We start from the raw sequence: 9,216 nt of genomic DNA, 5'->3' as shown, positions 1-9,216 counted from the left end.
GCAAACTGCTGTTGTCATAAGCCCACACATTTATCACTACCCACCATGCTTTTGTATCTCTTGAAATGTTCCTTGCAGATCAACTTGACAATACAAATGCAGCAATACTTTCAAGTTTCAAGAACTATCTTTTCAAGGCTGAAGTGATAAAAAAACACAATTCATTCTGTTTCTCTCTGACCCTCTCTAGCAGTTTTACACATGCACATGTACTAAGAAACATACATTTGGTTGGGAGACTGGGACTGACACATACACACTACACACTACTTTGCATAAAACAGATTACTAATGAGGGCCAGGACTGTATAGCACAGGGAACTCAACATTCTGTAACAGCCCATATGGAAAAACTGTTTTTAAAAAGAGCGGATATACATATATACACATAACTGATTCACTTTGCTACACACCTGACACTAACACACTATTGTAAATCAACTGTACTCCAATAAAAATCGAGGGAAGAACGGAAGAAAGAGACACAAACATTTGGCTATAGACTGACCTGGAATAATGCAGTAATTTTTAGATAAATGTCACTTCGGAACCCAAAGCGTAGGGTAGAAAAATCAGGATATTGTCATTATCCTCAAATTCAAAATAATTAGGGGCCCGGTGGCGGCAAGACGCACCCACTAGCCAAGCCCACCGCTGGTGCCTCACAGCTTTCTCCAGGGGCCCCGCCGGCCCCAAGCGGAGGGGGCCGGGTTCGACTGCCAGCTGCCCGTCCCTCAGGCCAGACGGTGACTTGCCAGCTCTCCAGGCTCACAGGGCCCAGTGCCCTGCTCACAAGCCCCCGGGGCGCCGGCGCGCCTTTCCCACTGACAGGGCCCCGTTTCCGGCTCACACGCCCCCCTCCCCTCCCCCGACCGGCGCCAGCGCGCGCTCACAGGCTCAGCTGCTCTCGCTCCCGGCTCACACGCACCCCTCCCCCCGCTCCCCCCGGCCCGGCTTGCGGCTCACACGCCGCCCTCGCCCCAGTGCGCCGGGCCGCGCTCCTCGCTCACACGCCCTCGGCCGGGCTGGCCCGCTCTCCCCGCTCTCACAACCTCCGACGCCGGCCGGCGCGCCCTGGCCTCAAGGCCCCCGCGCAGGCGCCCGCCCCGCTCGCAGCCCACACAACCCCCGCCCCCAGGCGCCGGCCAGTGCTCGCCGCTCACACGACCCTGCGCGCCGCCGACCCCCGGAGAGGCCACCCCGCGCCTGCGCTAAGTTCTGTGAGAAGGCCATAGAGCCGGCCCGGGAGCTGCCCCACGCGGTCGAGGGAAGGCTGCCTGAGGCGGGGCGCCCTGAGGGCGAGGACGAGGGCGAGGGCGAGGGCGAGGGCGAGGGCGGGGGCGGGCGAGGGCGGGGGCGGGGGCGGGGGCGGGGGCGGGCGGGCGCCTCCCGGGGCCGCTGCTCTGGGGCTGCACAACCGCGAGCAGCATGGTGTGTGTGCCTGTGGTTCCACTCCGTGGCTGTGGGCAGGTCGGTTTCGGTGGCTTCCCGCACGCGCGGGGGTCGCCGCCACTTCCTCAACGCCCCCCGCCGCCCCGCGTCCTCGAAGCCGCTGTGCGCGCGGGCTGCGAGGCGGGCGTCTAGCTCCGGTGACTCGCGGAGAGACCGGGAGACGAGCTGCTGGAGCTCAGGTGCCAGTTACACCGGGGCGGTGGAGACGGGGTAGCCTGGTAGACCCGTTGGGGCCGCGCCCTGAGGGGTGCGGTGAGTGTAGCCCCACCGGGGAGCCGGCCATGCGAACACCCTCCCCTTCCCGCCGGGGAAGGGCGGGCAGCAAGGGGGCTTTGGGGCGGGAGGCTCGCTCTTCAGCCCCAAGGCATTTCAGAGGCTCCATGGGATTACTCTGTGTTTAGATAGCTATCACAGCACTTGTGGCTCATCTGGTAAAGAATCTGCCTGCAATAGGGGAGACCTGGGTTCAATCCCTGGGTTGGGAAGATTCCCTGGAGAAGGGAAAGGCTACCCACTTCACTATTCTGGCATGGACTGTCTCAAACAGTAAGACTTTGCAAAGAGTCAGACTGAGCGACTTAAACTTCACTAATTAAGGGACTTGCCCACTAATTCAGGGGCTTCCCTCATAGCTCAGTCGATAAAGAATCTGCCTGCAATGCAGCAGACCCGGGTTCGATTCTTGGGTTGGGAAGATCTTCTGGAGAAGGAAATGGCAACTCACTCCAGTCCATGGGATTGCAAGAATCGGACACGATTTAGGGACTAAACCACCAGGCAGCACTTTGGGGAATGGATCGGATAGAAGAAAGACTGGTTCTGGGTGGGTTATAATAGACAGCAGAAGAGATGGATGTGGTCAACAGCCTGGTCGAGCGTCTGTGAACATCGTGCCCTGAGACGACAGGACTTGTAGGTACAAGGACAGGGGTGGAGGTGAGAGGAGTAGCGGGGGAGGGGAGGGACCTCGTCTCTGGAGGCTTCTCTCAGGTAGTAGAGTAAACATCTGGCAGTCAGCAGGAAGAGCCTTTGGGTAAGGTGAGTTTTGTTTTGAACATTCAAGAGCACTTAGTCTGACACTTGGGCAATTTAACAGATGGGGAAGCTGAGCCACTGGAATTACGGATCAAGTTAAAGGGCTTGTCTGAACTTGCAGCTGTTAGAAGCGGAGCCTCAGCTTGAACAGTTTTCTTCAGTTCCACTGTTATTCTTGGAACTTTAGGCAGTTACCTTATCTAAAAAATTAGGAGACCGCAGTGGGAGGTTCACTGGAGACTAGAACTCAGAGGCGTTGTTGTTCAGTCCCTATGTCATGCCCCAGTCTTTATGACCGCATGTACTGAGGCATGACACCAGGCTTCCCTGTCCTTCTCTGTCTCCCTGAGTTTGCTCACATTCATTTCCATTGGGTCAGTGATGTCATCCAACCATCTCACCCTCTGTAGCCCCCTTCTCCTCTGTCATATCCTCAATCTTTCCCAGCATGAGGGTCTTTTCCAATGAGTCAGGTCTTTACATCAGGTGGCCAAAGTATTGGAGCTTCAGCATCAGCATCGGTCCTTCCAAGGAATATTCAGGGTTGATTTCCTTTAGGATTGATGGGGTTGATTTCCTTGCTGTCCAAAGGACTCTCAAGAGTCTTCTCTAACACTACAGTTCAAAAGCATCAATTCTTCGGTGCTCAGCCTTCTTTACGGTCCAACTCTCATATCCATACATGACTACTGGAAAAACCATAGCTTTGACTATGGGGACTTTTGTCTGCAAAGTGGTATCTCTGCTTTTTAAAACCCTCTCTAGGCTTGTCATAGCTTTTCTTCCAAGGAGCCAGGGTCTTTAAATTTCGTGGCTGCAGTCACCATCCGCAGTGATTTAGGAGCCCAACAAAATAAATTCTGCCACTGTTTTCATTTTTTCCCCATCTATTTGCCATGAAGCGATGAGACCAGATACCATGATCTTAGTTTTGAATGCTGAGTTTTAAGCCAGATATTTGAGAGGGGTGGAGGCTTTCCAATATGTTCCCACTAGGGTGGGAAGACTAGGTCACACGGGAAGAAAGGAGCCCAAAGGCACAGACACTGCCCACAGGTGCTGGCTTTTCAGACTGTGAGTCCAGCTGTCTATTTCGCTCAGACTTGAAGTGTTGGTTTCCCACTTTGGGAAGCAGCAGGGTGGAGTAGGGGAATCAAGAGTGAACTTAGAAGTGTAAAATCACTGGCTTTTCTGGGTCTTGGAGGGCGTCAGTGCACCTATTCTTGCAGCCCTGACTGCTTTGGGGGCTGGCTACTGGGACAGCTGAGCTGGGTTAGACTAAGAATTGGTCTTGATCTGATTGACCCCTCACACGCTGGACCCACACATGCTTTCAAATATCATTCCTCCCTGGCAGATGGTAGCTGGTTTAGAGCAGGGACTCTGCCTTTTTCATTCCAGAATCCCTCATGGCAAGGTGCTGTGTTTGGCAAATTGGAATGATGCACTTTGTATCTGCAGAACTGATAATCGTTTGAGTCTTTAGGAAAATTATCTTGAGTTCCCAGGGGCTTACAGCTGAGGTGGGAGCACAAAATGGTGTAATTCCTAGTGTGAATTTTTAAAATTTAAGTCTTAAAAGAATAAATAAAAATTTAAATCTGAAAACTTGGTTGTATCTTTACAAGTTAATTTCATACTTGTCTTTTGTATACCTGCTGGTCTCCTAATCGTGCAAGAGTTTCAGCTGTCCCTTAAAATACTGTTTGTGATAAAAGGAATATTTAAGTGGATTCTAGTAAATCAGACTTTTCCATGATATCTTTTTAACCAGGTGGAAGTCATGCTTTCATTTTTCATTAGAAATCATTTCTTACATCCAAGCAGCATTAAATAGTGTAATTTTGTAGTTATACCTGTAGTGCTAAAGCATTTTTTTTGCTAGTGCATTTATTTTGGCTCTAACAGCAGATGGGTTGCTTATCTTGTTTTGTTTTGAGGTTGTTTTTTTTTTTTTTGGTTGTCATTGGTATAGCATTATTAGGAGTTTTTTTTGGTAAAAATTTTAATTGAAATATAGTTTATTTACAGTGTTTCAGGTGTAGGGGTTGCTTGTTGACAGACATTGTGTTGCATTTATGAATTTTATACTTCGAATGTTTTTATCCTTCCAAGGAAAATTTTTTTAGAAATTTGCCAAAGTAGATACCAGAAAAACTTCTTTGACCTTCCCTCATCTTCTGACTGCCTCCAGAAGACCAAAGCCATGAGCAGGGACTTGTCTAGCAAGGCAGGAAACCTGGCCTGGGTGACTAACCGAAGGGAAACGGTCACAAGTCACACCCTTGCCTGGCCCTGAGGAGGTTATACAGGACACCTGGTGGCCAGGGGAAAGGCCAAAGGTAACCTAGGGTGGGATATGATTGAGGTCATACCTGAATGGTCTAGTGGTTTTCCCTACTTTCTTCAATTTAAGTCTGAATTTGGCTATAAGGAGTTCATGATCTGAGCCACAGTCAGCTCTGGGTCTTGTTTTTGCTGACTTTTTAGAGCTTCTCTATCTTTGGCTGCAAAGAATATAATCAATCTGATTTTGGTGTTGGCCATCTGGTGATGTCCATGTGTAGAGACTTCTCTTGTGTTGTTGGAAGAGGGTGTTCGCTATGACCAATGGGTTCTCTTGGCAAAACTCTAGTAGCCTTTGCCCTCCTTCATTCTGTAGTCCAAGGCCAAATTTGCCTGATACCCCAGGTGCTTCTTGACTTCCTACTTTTGCATTCCAGTCCCCTATAATGAAAAGGACATATTTTGGGGGTGTTATTTCTAGAAGGTCTTGTAGGTCTTCATAGAACCATTCAACTTCGGCTTCTTCAGTGTTACTGGTCAGGACATAGACTTGGATACCGTGATATTGAATGGTTTTCCTTGGAAACGAACAGAGATCATTCTTTGCATTTTTGAGATTGCATCCAAGTACTGCATTTCGGAGGCTTCCCTGGTGGCTCAGATGGTAAAGCGTCTGTCTGCAATGTGGGAGACCTGGGTTCGATCCCTGGGTTGGGAAGATCCCCTGGAGAAGGAAATGGCAACCCACTCCAGTATTCTTGCCTGGAAAATCCCATGGATGGAGGAGCTTGGTGGGCTACAGTCCATGGGGTCGCAAAGAGTCAGACATGACTGAGCGACTTCACTTTCCACTTTCCACTGCATTTCAGACTCTTTTGTTGATTATGACGGCTACTCCATTTCTTCTAAGGGATTCCTGCCCACCGTAGTAAATAATGGTCATCTGAGTTAAATTCACCCATTACAGTCCATTTTAGTTCCCTGATTCCTAGAATGTGGACGTTCACTCTTGCCATCTCCTGTTTGACCACTTCCAATTTGCCTTGATTCATGAACCTAACATTCCCGGTTCCTATGCAATATTGCTCTTTACAGCATCGGACCTTTCTTCTATCACCAGTCACATCCATAACTGGGTGTCGTTTTGGCTTTGGCTCCATCCCTTCATTCTTTCTGGAGTTACTTCTCCACTGATCTCCAGTAACATATTGGTCACCTACCGACCTTGGGAGTTCATCTTTCAGTGTCCTATCTTGTTGCCTTATCATACTGTTCATGGGGTTCTCAAGGCAAGAATACTGAAGTGGTTTGCCATTCCCTTCTCCAGTGGACCACATTCTGGTTTGTGACATTGTACAAGAGACAGGGATTGAGACCATCCCCAAGAAAAGTTCAGTTCAGTTCAGTCGCTCAGTCGTGTCCGACTCTCTGCGACCCCATGAATAGCAGCACGCCAGGCCTCTCTATCCATCACCAACTACCGGAGTCTACCCAAACCCATGTCCATCGAGTCGGTGATGCCATCCAACCATCTTATCCTCTGTCGTCCCCTTCTCCTCCCGCCCCCAATCCTACCCAGCATTAGGGTCTTTTCCAATGAGTCAACCCTTCGCATGAGGTGGCCAAAGTATTGGAGTTTCACCTTCAACATCAGACCTTCCAATGAACACCCAGGATTGATCTCTTTTAGGATGGATTGATTGGAACTCCTTGCAGTCCAAGGGACTCTCAAGAGTCTTCTCCAGCACCACACTTCAAAAGCATCAATTCTGCGGTGCTCAGCTTTCTTCACCATCCAGCTCTCACATCCATACATGACCACTGGAAAAACCATACCCTTGACTAGACGTACTTTTGTTGGCAAAGTAATGTCTCTGCTTTTAAATATGCTATCTAGGTTGGCCATAACCTTCCTTCCAAGGAGTAAGCATCTTTTAATTTCATGGCTGCAGTCACCATCAGCAGTGATTCTGGAGCCCAAAAAAATAAAGTCTGACACTGTTTCCACTGCTTCCCCATCTATTTCCCATGGAGTGATGGGACCAAATGCCATGATCTTAGTTTTCTGAATGTTGAGCTTTAAGCCAACTTTTTCACTCTCCTCCTTCACCTTCATCAAGAGGCTCTTTAGTTCTTCTTCACTTTCTGCCATAAGGGTGGTGTCATCTGCATATCTGAGGTTATTGATATTACTCCCAGCAATCTTGATTCCAGCTTGTGTTTCTTCCAGCCCAGGGTTTCTCATGATGTACTCCGCATATAAGTTAAATAAGCAGGGTGACAATATACAGCCTTGCCGTACTCCTTTTCCTATTTGGAACCTGTCTGTTGTTCCATGTCCAGTTCTAACTGTTGCTTCCTGACCTGCATACAGGTTTCTTAAGAGACAAGTCAGATGGTCTGGGATTCCCATCTCTTTCAGAATTTTCCACAGTTTATTGTGATCCACACAGTCAGAGGCTTTGGCATAGTCAATAAAGCAGAAATAGATGTTTTCTGGAACTCTCTTGCTTTTTCGATGATCCAGCAGATATTGGCAATTTGATCTCTGGTTCCTCTGCCTTTTCTAAAACCAGCTTGAACATCTGGAAGTTCACGGTTCACGTATTGCTGAAGCCTGGCTTGGAGAATTTTGAGCATTACTTTACTAGCATGTGAGATGGGTGCAATTCTGCGGTAGTTTGAGCATTCTTTGGCATTGCCTTTCTTTGGGATTGGAATGAAAACTGACCTTTTCCAGTCCTGTGGCCACTGCTGAGTTTTCAAATTTGCTGGCATATCGAGTGCAGCACTTTCACAGCATCACCTTTGAGGATTTGAAATAGCTCAACTGGAATTCCATCACCTCCACTAGCTTTGTTCGTAGTGATGCTTTCTAAGGTCCACTTGACTTCACATTCCAGGATGTCTGACTCTAGGTGAGTGATCACACAAAAGAAATGCACAAAAGCAAAATGGCTGCCTAAGGAGGCCTTATAAATAGCTGTGTAAAGAAGAGAAGCGAAAAGCAAAGGAGAAAAGGAAAGATATACCCATTTGAATGCAGAGTTCCAAAGAATAGCAAGGAGAGATAAGGAAGCCTTCCTCAGCGATCAATGCAAAGAAATAGAGAAAAACAATACAATGGGAAAGATTAGTGAAGTCTTCAAGAAAATTAGAGATAGAGATACCAAGGGAAAATTTCATGCAAAGATGGGCTCAATAAAGAACAGAAATGATATGGACCTAACAGAAGAAGAAGATATTAAGAACAGGTGGCAACAGTACACAGAAGAACTGTACAAAAGAGATGTTCACGGCCCAGATAATCACGATGATGTGATCACTCACCTAGAGCCAGACATCCCGGAATGTGAAGTCAGGTGGGCCTTAGGAAGCATCACTACGAACAAAGCTAGTGGAGGTGATGGAATTCCAGTTGAGCTATTTCAAATCCTAAAAGATGACGCTGTGAAAATGCTGCACTCAATATGTCCGCAAACTTGGAATACTTAGCAGTGGCCACAGGATTGGAAAAGGTCAGTTTTCATCACAATCCCAAAGAAAGGCAATGCCAAAGAATGCTCAAACTACCACACAATTACACTCATCTCACACACTAGTCAAGTAATGCTCAAAATTCTCCAAGAGAGGCTTTAGCAATCTGTGAGCCACGAACGTCCAAATGTTCAAGCTGGATTTAGAAAAGGCAGAGGAACCAGACATCAAATTGCCAACATCAGCTGGATCATTGAAAAAGCAAGAGAGTTCCAGAAAAACATCTATTTCTGGTTTTTTGACTATGCCAAAGCCTTTGACTGTGTGGATCACAATAAGCTGGAAAATTCTGAAAGAGATGGGAATACCAGACCACCTGACCCGCCTCTTGAGAAACCTGTATGCAGGTCAGGAAGCAACAGTTAGAATTGGACACGGAACTACTGATTGGTTCCAAATAGGAAAAGGAAGACATCAAGGCTGTATATTGTCCCCCTGCTTATTTAACTTATATGCAGAGTACATCATGAGAAACGCTGGGCTGGATGAAGCCCAAGCTGGAATCAAGACTGCTGGGAGCAATATCAATAACCTCAGATGTGCAGATGACACCACCCTTATGGCAGAAAGCGAAGAGGAACTGAAGAGCCTCTTGAAGAAGGTGAAAGAGGTGAGTGAAAAAGTTGGCTTAAAGCTCAACATTCAGAAAACTAAGGTCATGGCATCTGGTCCCAACACTTCATGGCAAATAGATGGGGAAGCAGTGGAAACAGTGACAGACTTTATTTTGGCGGGCTCCAAAATCACTGCTGATGGTGACTGCAGCCATGAAATTTAAAGACGCTTGTTTGCTTCTTGGAAGAAAAGTTATGACCAACGTAGACATCATATTAAAACACAAAGACATTACTTTGCCGACAAATGTCCATCTGGTCAAGGATATGGTTTTTCCGGTAGTCATGTATG

The sequence above is a fragment of the Giraffa tippelskirchi genome, chromosome 13, assembly GCF_054371585.1.
Source record: "Giraffa tippelskirchi isolate mGirTip1 chromosome 13, T2T-mGirTip1v1.2.pri, whole genome shotgun sequence".
In the NCBI taxonomy this organism is placed as follows: domain Eukaryota; kingdom Metazoa; phylum Chordata; class Mammalia; order Artiodactyla; family Giraffidae; genus Giraffa; species Giraffa tippelskirchi.
This window is presented reverse-complemented; position numbering follows the sequence as displayed.